Here is an 11,480-nt window from a genome sequence, read left to right as displayed (position 1 = left end):
TCTCCAACACCACAGTTCAAAAGCATCAATTCTTCAGCACTCAGCTTTCTTCACAGTCCAACTCTCACATCCATACATGACCACAGGAAAAACCATAGCCTTGACTAGCCGGACCTTTGTTGGCAAAGTAATGTCTCTGATTTTCAATATGCTATCTAGGTTGGTCATAACTTTTCTTCCAAGGACATCTTTAACATTGCTAAGACCTAAAATCTTAGAATCATCCTTGGTTCTTTTTTTTTCTCTTACTCTGTCTCTAATACATCAAGAAATGTTACTGATTCTACCTTCAAATTATATACAGTAAAAGTCTTACAATGGCCTAAAGCTTTCTCATAATGTCTCATTGTTATTACCTTTACTCACTCTGCTCCAATCACACTGACCTTACTTTTGCTCAAGAAACAGGCTCATGTTCCTTGGGCCCTTTACTCTTAGCTGTCCCCCATTCCTAGGATGATTTTTCTCCATATATCCACAGGATGATCTCTGTTACCTCTAACAAATCTTGGCCAAAATGTCACCTGATCATCTAGCCCAGCACTCCCACCATAATGTTCTCTACTCCTTCTTACTGTATTTTGGCTTATTACCTTCTAGTGTACTAAGTAAATTTCTGTGTTTTTCTCTTATTTATCTCCTCTTCTTCCTAAATTTTGGCGTCCACAGGAACTTGAATCTTTTTATTCACTGATCTCTCCCAAGAACCTTAAACCATACCTGGGGACTTAATATTACTGAATGAGTGGGTGAATCAATTACTGTTCTCACAGAGCATATGAAAGGAGCCCAGTGGATGAGAATTTTTATTTGGGGAGAGGGGCATATTGTTCACTCTTTTTCTGATAAGTGGGTATTTTAACATTGTGGTGAAAAATACATGATATAAAATTTACCATTTTAGCCATTTTTAAGTATACAATTAGTGATATTAAATACCTTCACATTATTGTGCAACCATCACATCCATCTATCTAAAGAATTTTTTTCATCTCCTAAAACTGAAACTATACCAGTTAAACAAGAACTCCCCATTTCCCCTTCTTACCAGGTCCTGGCAAACACCATTTACTTACTGTGTTTATGAATTTGACAACTCTAGGTCCCTTATAAAAGTGGAATCATATTGTATTTGTCGTTTTGTGTATTGGGCTTATTTCATTTGTCATAATTTCCTCAAGGTTCATCCATGTTGTAGCATGTATCAGCATGTATCCTTCCTTTTTAAGACTGAATGATATTCTGTTGTATGAATATGCCACTTTTTGTTTATATATTCCTCCATCAATAGACACTTGGTTTGCATCCACATTTTGACTATTGTGAATGATGCTGCTATTCATATAAGTTTGCAAATACCTAATCAAGTCCTTGGTTTCAGTTCTTTTTAAGTATTTACTAAGAATTTCTCAATCATATAGTAACTCTATTTTTAATTTTTTGAGAAGCCATCATACTGTTTTCCATGTTTTACATTCCCATCAGTAGTGCACAAGGATTCCAGTTTCTCTACATCCTTGCCAACACATATTACTGTTTAAAATAATAACCATATTAATGGTGTGAAGTGGCAGCTCATTGATTTGATTTGCATTTCTCTAGTGAATAATGATGCATATTGGCCATTTGTATATCTTTGTAGCATCTATTCAGGTGCTTTGCCCATTTTAAAAAATCAGTTGTTTGCTTTTTTGTTGTTGCAGTGTAGGAGTTCCTTATATTTTGTGGATATTAACCCCTTATGAGATATATGATTTGCAAATATTTTCTCCTGTATCATAGGTTGCCTTTTCATTCTGTTGATACTGTCTCTTGGTGCACAGAACTTTTTAATTTTGACGTTGTCCAGTTTATGTACTTTTTCTTTTGTTGCCTATGTTTTTAGTGTTCTATCCAAGAAAATATTGCTAAATCCAATGTTGTGAGCTTTTTCACTTATGTTCTCTTCTAAGAGTTTTTAGTTGTAGGTCTTACATTTAGGTCTTTCATCCATTTTGAGTTAATTTTACTTCATTCTTTTTCATATGGCTATCCCATTTTCCCAAAACTACTTTTCCTTTCCCATTGAATGGTTTTAACGTCCTTGTAGAAAATAATTTGACTCCATGTGTAAGGGTTTATTTCTGGGCTCTCTATTCTGTTCCATTTATCTAAGTGTCTTAAGACCAGAACTGTTTTGATTACAATAGCTTTGTAATAAGTTTTGAAATCAAGAAATTTGAGGCCTGTAACTTTGTCATTTTTCAGGATTGTTTTCGCTATTCAGGGTCCCTTGAGATTCCATTTGAATTTTAGGTTAAATTTTCTGTTTCTGCAAAAGAGTGTCATTGGGATTTTGACAGTGATTACATTGAATCTGTAGAGTGCTTTGGATGATATCATAACATCATAACAATACTGAGTCTTGCAGTTCATGAATGTTGTCTGTTTTTCTCTTGATCTGTATCTACTTTCTTTCAGAATGTTTTGTAGTTGTCAGTATACAAGTCTTCCTTGGCTAAATTAATTCCTAAGTATTTTATTCTTTTTGATGCTATTGTAAATGTCATTGTTTCATTAATTTCCTTTGCAGATTGTCCAGATTATCAATATATGGAAATGCTATTGATTTCTGTGCATTGATTTTGTATCCTGCTACTTTGCTGAATTCATTTATTCTAAAGTTTTTTTTTTTTTAGGGTTTTTTGCATGTAAGATAGTGTCATCTGAAAACAGATAATTTTACCTCTTCCTTTTCAGTTTGGATGCCTTTTTTGTTCCTCCTTGCCTAATTGCTCTGGCTAGGATTTCTGTGTTGAATAGAAGTGGTGAAGGTGAGCATCCTTGTCTTGTTACAGATTTTAGAGAAACAGCTTTCAGTCTCTCACCATTGGTATGATGTTCACTGTTGGCTTTTCATATGTGGTCTTTATTATGTTGAAGTAGTTTCCTTCTTTTCCTAGTTTGTTCAGTGTGTTATCATGAAAGGATTTTGAATTTTGTCAAATATATGCTTTTTCTGCATCAATTGAAATGATCATCTGGGTTTTTTTTCTTTATTCTGTTAATGTAGTGTATCACATGAATTGATTTTCCTGTGTTGAACCATCTTTACATATAAATTGAGTCTGTATCTTCGTCATCTGCAGTCTAGCTGACATCTTGATTTGAATGAGAATCTTAGAATTAAAACTGTTTAGAGTTGAGTGGGCAATATGTTCCTTGTGTATGGGGCTGAGTTACACAGACTAAGAAATATCAGAGGTCTGAATGTCTTTTTTCTTTTTTCTTTCTTTCCACAGCTATATAGGTCATTCAAACCTTGTTTTTGCATTTTTCTCATTTAATCTTTATAACAATTATATGGGAGGTGCTATTCTTTCTCTCTTTAATAATGAGGAAAATGGGACTCAGGCCAAACAGTTTGCCCTGGGTCACAATAGCTGTCTCAGTGCTCAGTTTCTAACCCATGTCTTATTTCAGAGCTCATGATATTAATCATTTTGTTACCACGCCTCTGCCTTATATCTTCTCATCCAGCTCTGACAATACAAAAATTGGAGTAGGGTGATGCCACAGATTTTTTTTTTTCTCTCAAACTTATATTACTGCCTTCGTTAGAGCTGAGGGAATCATAGACATGCTCTAGACCAGAGTTTTCACATTATTTTTCATGAAACCAGCTTCCAGAGGGGTCTTTAGGGAGTTGGCCGAGTCTAGTTTCATTATTTTTAAAGTGTCTCTGAATTTTTTAAAACTGCAGTTTAATTAGGTATATGCATTCAGATTTATTCCGGACCAGATTTTAACATATTGGAGTGCATTGTAATATCAAATTAAATGGGTTTTGTGCAAACCTATAAATAAACATTTATTTAAACCACTATGAGATTACAAGACTCTTGTTCAGAAATGAGCTGCTTTCTTGGATGAATAATGTTTTTCAAATAGAACAAACAAAGCCAAGTACAGAAATAAGTTTGATCCCTGACTTAAAACATTTGTGTTAATCAAAATGGCTTCATTGTTCTCATTGTCATTGTGATAAGTAAATGTTATAAATTTAAACTTAAAAAAATTTAGAGTTAATTCTTAAAATTCATCTTACTTGTTTCATATATTGGAATTCCATTTAAGATTTGAGAATTATTATCTGGTCTGATTCCTTAATATATGGAAGAGAAGCTGAGCCCCAGGACTACTTACTAGTTTACTTCTGAATCCCTGTCCATTGATCTTTCTGCTGTGTTATCCTGCCTCTTATTTACTAAATAATAAAAATGAAAAAATTAAGATGTCTTTGGAACCCAGAATTTGATGAAGGATCCTGAGAGCAAATGAAAAAATGTTAGGTTAAAAAAATGAAAGAATTTTGTAAGAATCTTATAAAAGATCCATAAAAGGACTTTTTAGGGTTGAGGGAAAATAATTGAGACTTCACCCTTACTGGGCTCTTATTTCAACAATGATAACAAAAACTAATTAGGAAAGAAGTGGATTATTTGAAGCAAACACAGGCAGTGACTTTGGAGATTATCAAGCTTTTTGGTCTCAGGATCCTTTTTAAAAATGAATGAAGACACTCAAAGAACTTTTGTTTTGGGGATCTTATTTATCAGTATTTACTGTTAGAAATTGAAACTGAGAAATTAAAAATTTTTAATTCATTTAAAACAAAAATAATAAACCCATTACATATTAACATAAATACCATATTTTTAAACAAAAATAATAACTCCAAACCAAAAAAAGAAAAATATTGTGAGAAGAGTAGCATTGTTTATATATTTTTGCAAAGCTCTTTAAATGTGTGGCTTTTGCTGGATCTTCATACCTACTTCTGCATTCAGTGTGCTACACTATGTGTTTTGCTTGAAAGGGATGAAGATCTGCCTCAAACAGCTGGAAAAGGGAGGATTATTTTAATAGACTTTTTAGATAATTGTGGATATTTTTCTTAGTTGTTATTTGTTGTTCAGTCACTAAGTTGTGTCTGACTCTTTGCAGGCCCATGAACTGCAGCATGCCAGGCTTCCCTGTCCTTCACTATCTCCTGGAGTTTGCTACTGTACCAAAAATCAATAAATTTTAGTTTCTTCAAAGTTAGTTACACACATACACACACACACACTAAGTTAGTTACAATAAGGAATAAGAAACTATATCAATGAACTTTTCATATTCTGTTACATTAAACTCCATTAGTCTTACTTGCACAGTGGAACCTTGTGCCCCATGTATGGCTTTGTAACATGCATCGATCATTTGGAACATATTGGTTCACTCAGTTATGCATGTCTTCCAAATGTTAGCACATTTCATTATAAATAGTTTTTTAAATCACATTTATTGATATCACCATCCATCTCATGAGAGTCTTTTAATTAAATATTGGTATAACGTTAAGCTTATGAGGCATTTAAACCTTTCCAGGATTCTAATTTTTACTTGATAGCTTGTAATTTTTATCATCTGCAAAAAATACTTTCAGTTGTTTTCCTTAAAGTGTCAGATTCACTTTATTTAGGAAGATACCTGAAATACCTAAAACTGAATAACTATTGTTTACTTGTCTCTTCTTTTAAGTAAGAATGGTATTCCAAGAAAAAAGCAGCTAGTTCACCTTGTTTCTCAGACCATCATGTAAGTTCATTTCCTTCAGATAACCATTATACTTTGGTACTCAGCAGAAATGATTAGTGTATATTTCTCATTTTGTCTTTCATAATTTTTAGATGTGTACCTAAGGGTCACAACTTATTTAAAATTAATAGTTTTTATTGATTCATCAAGGACAGACATTCATAAGTACACCGGGCCTTTTTCCCTCCATGATTCCCCTCCATGAGTTTGTGATGGTGAAGAATACAACCAGTACAGTTTGGTGCCACTGCCTTGATTCCTACTAAGGCACCCACCACTTTTTTTTTTTTAACCCACCACTGGTTTTGCAACACTGTTACAATTAATCAATACAATGAGAAAGATAATATCATCTTCATATTTTGAAGATAGTTTTGACCTTACAGATCTCCCTAAAGGGGTCTTGGACTTGTGGAATGCATGGACCACACTTTGAGAACTAATATGTTCTAGAAAATTTTCCTGTTGCCCTGTATTGTGCTGGTTTCTGTTCCCTCAGGCCAGTTTGCTCCCAGGAGGTATCTGGGACAGATGTCTTTTATTCAGAACAAGAGTAAGAAAATAATCTCAATGTCCTGGAGAAAAAGCTAAAGAGTGAGGCTATCTTTCTGTTCTATATTTAGTCTGGAGCTTCTGTTCTTCTTCTGTTAGTACACACTTCCTATGATGGTGTTGTCCATTTCTGTGTGTTCAGCTACAGCCTGTTCCGTGATGACTCCTAGATTTTGTCCTCTGTGCCTGATCTCTCTGCTGAGCCTCCAGTACCTTCAAGTTACCTGCTCGATTATCTCCTTAGGTGTCAACTCAACAGTTCTTAGAATTGATTGTCATCTTTTCCAGTTTGTCTCTCCTTTGAAGTATAATACAAGCAATTACAAAGAGTAAAGCTTTACCTCTTTCTACATTCTACTTGTTATACCAGTGACACTATTATTGGTCCTCAGTCAGTCATCCTAGACTTCTCTGTCCTTCCTCATCTCCAATAAATTGCCATGTTTTGTTGTTTTACCCGCAGTTGGACTCTGTCTGTTCCTCCTTATACTCAGCTTTGGTTGGGTCCTCATCATGTTTTACGTGGGCTGACTGTGATACTAAATTGTCTCCAGTCTCTTTACCTGCTGATCTGTCATCTGCATCACTACCAGAATTGTCTTTGTTAATATTTGATCTTACTCAGTTCAATTCAATTGCTCAGTCGTGTCTGAGTCTTTGTGACCCCATGGACTGCAGCACACCAGGCCTCCCTGTCCATCACCAACTCCCGGTGTTTATTCACACTCATGTCCATTGAGTCAGTGATGCCATCCAACCATCTCATCCTCTGTCATCCCCTTCTCTTCCCACCTTCAATCTTTCCCAGCATCAGGGTCTTTTCAGATGAGTCAGTTCTTTGCATCAGGTGACCACAGTATTGGAGTTTCAGCTTTAGTATCAGTCCTTCCAATGAATATTCAGGACTGATTTCCTTTAGGATGGACTGATTGGATCTCCTTGCAGTCCAGGGGACTCTCAAGAGTCTTCTCCAACACCACAGTTCAAAAGCATCAATTCTTTGGCGCTCAGCTTTCTTTACTAACCACAAATCTAAGTCACTAGCCCTGTGTTCCAAATAAATGTGTGTGTGTTTATAATAGTAGGGCTTCCCTGGTGACTCAGATGATAAAGAATCTGCCTGCAATGCGAGAAACCCAGGTTTGATCCCTGGGTTTGGAACATCCCCTGGAGAAGGGAAAGGCTACCCACTCACAGATATATGTCTGAAAGAAGTTGTCCACTCTATGAAATGTAAAATAGTACTGAACATCTGGATATCTCATCTCAGCTAATAGCATTACGGTCTTATTCAGTTGCCTAAGCACAGATCTGCGAGTCATCTGTTAAATCCCTACTGTCCCATCCTAGTGCTTCTGGGACTTAGCAGAATGAAAAAATTGACTGCTGAAAAAATGAATATTTGTCTCAAATCTACTGCATTGTCATAAAATTTTGAATTCAATAGAAACTTAAACAGTCTAGAAAGAGATTGTCATCAGTAGGACATAAATGCTCGAGTCCAGTTGCCTGAACTTAACTCAGATACATTGCTAGTTCTATAGGTTTTTCTAAGTCTTAGTTTCCTAAACTTCTAGAGTGAGGTTAATAATTAGACTTCGGGCTTTGTTGGGTAGATTATATGAGATAATAATGTATGTTAAAGTATTTATTGTAGTTCCTGTCATAATAGATGGTAGTTGTTGTTACTACTGCTGCTACTTTTTAAAGGCTTGCAAATGCAGACTTACTTGTAATATACTCTTGGCTAGTTTCAAGTGAGATCCGGCAGTGAAGAGTGTGTGTGTGTGTATGTTGTCAACTCTTTTCCTGGAAAGGATTCTTTTAGTCTATAGTTGTTTTCTCTTCTCTTTAGTTTTTAAAATTATTTTGTTTGAGAAATGAAAGATGGACTTTTTTTTTATGTTTAAGTTGGTAAATCTGTGTTTTCTTCCAACTTACAAATATATGTAGGTTCTTAATATATTTATTTAGTTTACTTGTTCATAAACTCTTGCCATCTAGAAACCACTGAGACTCAGATACGTGGCATTATATAACCAAAGTCACAAACACAGGATATTTACCTTCCTTACTCACTGGGGAATTTAGTGTTTACTTAGCAAAAAGATTAATCCCACACAACAGGGGAATTGTAAGTTTTCAAAATAAATTAAAAATATAACAACAATTTTTGTTGTTAAAAATTAAATGGTAAATCACTCTACTCCAGCCTCTAAAATTTTGTAGTTATGGCAGTGATAGAATGACCTTAAATATTTTTAATATTTTTGTCTCACATTGGGTTGTTGTTTTTTGTTTGTTTCAGCATTTGCTCCTGGTGATAGACACAGTGTAGACTAAGAAAGAAAACTAAAGAGAGCAAATTCAGGTTACTCAGTTTCTACGTTTTTTTTTTTTTAACTTGTAACCACTGTTTTTACACGTCATCATAAATGAGATTAGTTCAGGTGCCAGAAAACTTTTTGCATGGAATATTTTACTAACTTCTAATGAGAAAATGCATAATCTTTCCAATTCTTAATTAAAACCTTAAAACATTCTGAGGTTATAGAAGAGCACTCATGATGTCCCCACAGCATCTTTGACACCAGCATTAGGAAAATGTCAAGTAGGTCTGTGTTTTTACAGGCAATGACTCAGACTAAGCATGCATACGTTCATATATTTTATAATTCTTAGCCTCTGCTTTCTTTCATGTTTTTTCTCTAATTTTCTCCATTTCCACAAACCACAGGCCATGGATGTCTCTTCATGGCCACTTAATTTTTGAATGAAAAGGTATGTGTGTATTAGCAGATGTATATTTGTGTGTAGTGAGTGTGTATCTCTCTTCTCCCACCTCCTTTCTGTCTACAAGAGACTGAGAGCTTTTTTGTAAAGTCTTTTTTTTCCCCTTTCCACATAAATCTAGTTGTTATTTTTCCTTTGCTCTCTTTGAACTTTAACACTTACTGTGTAGCAGTTGTGTACAAGTATATCACTCAGTTAAATCATGAGTTCCTTGAAGGTAAATATGTCTTCTATCCCTCTGAATCCCTGGTACCTAGGTTTGAGCATGATAGATGCTTAGTAAATGTAAGTGGATTACTAGGTGATTGAGTGAGTGAACTCTTTGGAGACCAGCTTGAGAAAGTAGATCCTTTGCTGATGACTATAATTCACAAGTATCTCTTGAAGGTTTTCTATGCTGCTGCTGCGAAGTCCCTTCAGTTGTGTCCGACTCTGTGCGACCCCACCAGGCTCCCCCGTCCCTGGGATTCTCCAGGCAAGAACACTGGAGTGGGTTGCCATTTCCTTCTCCAGTGCATGAAAGTGAAAAGTGAAAGTGAAGTCGCTCAGTCGTGTCCGACTCTTAGTGACCCCGTGGTCGGCAGCCCACCAGGCTCCTCCATCCATGGGATTTTCCAGGCAAGAGTACTGGAGTGGGGTGCCATTGCCTTTTTTGAGCTTAATTATCTTGCGGGTTTTGAGTGGGTCATGGAGGTAAAAAAGGTTTCTACCTCCTCCCAGGATTCTCTGGTTAGACAGCTGTTCTGTGGGCATTATTTGTGAGCCTTAAGGTTTCCCTTGTTCCTTGTTGGTCAGCTGGTTGTACTGAGAAATGTTATGGCATCTGTTTGGAAGATCCTTAGTAATGAGATGGTTTTTCTTTCAGTATTTTCAACAAAAATAAGTGTCTCCTCTTTGCCAGACCTTGCTTTAGGCCTTGAGGATGTAATAGTGAACAAAACAAGCCCCTGTCTTTATAGAGCTAATATGGCAACCCAGTTCAGTATTCTTGCCTGGAGAATTCCGTGAACAGAGAAGGTTGGTGGGCTGTAGTCCATGGGGTCACAAAGAGTTTGAGACAACTGAGCAACTAAGCACAGCACAATAAACAAATATATAACATGTCAAGTATGATGAATGCTATGAATTAAATTAGGTTAAAGGGTTAAAAGGGGCTTCCTTGGTAGCTCAGCTAGTAAAGAATCTGCCTGCAATGCAGGAGAACCCGGTTTGATTTCTGGGTCGGGAAGTTCCCCTGGAAAATGGATAGGTTACCCACTCCAGTACTCTTGGACTTCCCTGGTGGCTTAGACGGGAAAGAATCCTCCTGCAATATGGGAGACCTGGGTTCAATCCCTGGGTTGGAACAATCCCCTGGAGGAGGGTGTGGCTTGCCTAGAGAAGTCCATGGACAGAGGAGCCTGGTGGGCTACGTCCATGGGGTCGTAAAGAGTCAAACATGACTGAGCTTAGACTAAGCACAGCACAAAGGGGTAAAAAGTAATATGCCTAAATGTAGCTTTATTATTTACACCTCAGAAAAAAAGCATTCAGCATAGTATGATCTCAAATGTATAAGGACAAAATACCAGGAGAAAAAGCTGTTAAAGAAGTATGCTAAAATATTGGTAAGGATTCTTTCTTTTAAATTATTGTATAATAGACATACATTATGTTAGTTTCAGGTGAACAACATAATGATTCAACATTTGTGTGCATTACAGAATGATCATCTCAATAAGTCTATTTACCACTTATCACCATACAAAGTTGCAATTTTTTTTCTAGTGATAAGAACTTTTAAGAGTTACTTTCTTAGCAACTTTCAAATTTGCAATACAATGTTACTAACTTTAGTCCCCATGCTGTACATTACATCCCCATGACTTATTTGTTTTATGACTGGCAATTGTATCTCTTGATCCTCTTCACCCATGTTGCCCATTCCTCAACTCTTCTCAGGATTATTTCTGCTAATGAGCCTATAGATGGTTTTTTAAATGATGCTTCTATGTATTTCTCCAAAGTGATCCTTACCTTGATTCTTGCTGAGAAGAGGGTGCTAATCGGATCACATATGCATTCAAAGCTTGATTCTGCTGATAGTGTCTTTCACAGTGTACACTTTGTAATATTTCAGTCAAACCTGACCTAACTCTGCACTATTACCACGTGTATAGTGACTGTTTTTAAAAGCTATGGGACAGTGCAGAGCAAAAGCATGAAGCAGATTTTTCAGTTCCCTCCATTGAAATGAGGAGAAGGCAATGGCACCCCACTCCAGTACTCTTGCCTGGAAAATCCCATGGACGGAGGAGCCTGGTAGGTTGCAGTCTATGGGGTCGCTAAGAGTTGGATGCGACTGAGTGACTTCACTTTCACTTTTCACTTTCATGCATTGGAGAAGGAAATGGCAACCCACTCCAATATTCTTGCCTGGAGAACCCCAGGGACGGGGGAGCCTGTCTGTGGGGTCGCACAGAGTTGGACACGACTGAAGCAACTTAGCAGCAGCAGCAGCCACTGAAATGAGC

General features: G+C 36.4%; 1 protein-coding gene across 2 annotated transcripts in view; it reads left to right on the top strand.

Annotated features, from left to right (window-relative positions):
* EPS15 (epidermal growth factor receptor pathway substrate 15) overlaps positions 1-11,480 on the top strand; it is a 140,142-nt gene that overhangs the window by 116,827 nt on the left and 11,835 nt on the right. The gene's annotated exons all lie outside the window — the stretch shown is intronic.

This window comes from Bison bison, unplaced genomic scaffold (genome assembly GCF_000754665.1).
Source record: "Bison bison bison isolate TAMUID 2011002044 unplaced genomic scaffold, Bison_UMD1.0 scf7180017851016, whole genome shotgun sequence".
Lineage (NCBI taxonomy): Eukaryota > Metazoa > Chordata > Mammalia > Artiodactyla > Bovidae > Bison > Bison bison.
This window is presented reverse-complemented; position numbering and strand designations above follow the sequence as displayed.